The sequence below is a fragment of the Trichosurus vulpecula genome, chromosome 1, assembly GCF_011100635.1.
Source record: "Trichosurus vulpecula isolate mTriVul1 chromosome 1, mTriVul1.pri, whole genome shotgun sequence".
In the NCBI taxonomy this organism is placed as follows: Eukaryota; Metazoa; Chordata; class Mammalia; order Diprotodontia; family Phalangeridae; genus Trichosurus; species Trichosurus vulpecula.
In genome coordinates, this window is record NC_050573.1 from 144,004,441 (window position 1) to 144,005,776 (window position 1,336).

Below are 1,336 nucleotides of genomic sequence, written 5' to 3' on the forward strand. Positions count from 1 at the left end.
ATTTGGAAATGGAGAAGTTGATTCTAGGTATCCTGTAATCATGTAAGCAAAACCAAAACCAACCCATATTTTTTACCTCTAATTATTCTGTTTATTTCTATTTATTGTTGATAAGCTACTTTTTTTTTTTTTAACAGAGGAGCTCCTTCTGACCTGTGGACTCTGCAGGGTGCTGTGATCCAGTTACCACTATATAGGTAAGTAAATTCCTTGGATTTATTTACCTTTTTTTTAAAAAGTTAGATCAGCCATTTTATTTTCCTCTGATTGGTTCAGGAATGTTGATGGACAGATAGGTCTTTACATGGGCCTTGGAGGAGGTCTGGGGGCAGCACCTGCAGGTCTGAATCGGGGTGGGGGCGTCCGATCCTTCCGAGCCTCACGGGATTGATTCTTCACCACCTTGCTGTGGATCTCGCAGCTCATACAGTAATGTAGTTTCACATATAGTTCGGGCAGCACATAGGAGTCAAAGACGCTGGCCTCGGAGATGGCCCTGAAGGCAACGGCTTCCACAACGTTGTGTATGAGGAACTTCTTGATGGCCTTGTCCTTGGGCACGCAGCCGGCCAGTTGGTGCAGCGGTTGGACTGCACATGGCTGCGGCCCTTCTTGGCCCGCCATTTGTTCCTCCTCTTCTTGGTCATCTTGGAAGCTAGGAACCAAAAAAGCTATTTTTTTTTAAAAGCTCAACGTACTTCCCATTTTGTGCATTCATCTGGACCTCTTGAGGAGGCAGGCTAATTGTCCCTAATTTTCAAATGAAGCAGCTCAGGCATTGAGCGGTAAAGTGTTTTCCATTGTTGGTGGTAGATGGCAATTCAAACCTGTCCTCCATTCATTAGACATACAGCATTGCATAGCTCAGAAAGTTGATGTTGCTACTGATAGTTGGGAGGAAATTGCAGTGATCCCCATCAATGGGGGAATGGCTGAACAAGTTGTGGTTTATGGTTGTGATGGAATACTACTGTGCTGTAAGAAATGGTGGGCTCAATGATCTTAGAAAGGTATGGAAAGATTTGCACGAAATGATGAGGAGTGAAGTAAGCAGAACGAAGAAAACATCGTATATAGCAGTAATATTATTTTACGAATGACTTTGAGTGACTAAGTCACATTGAGTATCATAAATATCCAAATTAACTATAAAGGACATATGGAGAAAGACACTATCTGCTATCAGAAAGAAAGAACTGATAAAATAGAAGTGTATATAGAATAATTTTACATATATACACATATACTTATATACATGCATACACATTTGTGTGTGTGTGTGTGTGTGTGTAAATACTTATTTGTGTCAAACAGTAGCCCCTTAGGGCAGGGAGGA

The 1,336-nt window shown here is 41.5% G+C and overlaps 1 pseudogene; it reads right to left on the reverse strand.

Annotated features, from left to right (window-relative positions):
- Positions 1 to 300: 300 nt before the first annotated feature.
- Positions 301 to 647, reverse strand: LOC118834492 (annotated as a pseudogene).
- Positions 648 to 1,336: the final 689 nt, after the last annotated feature.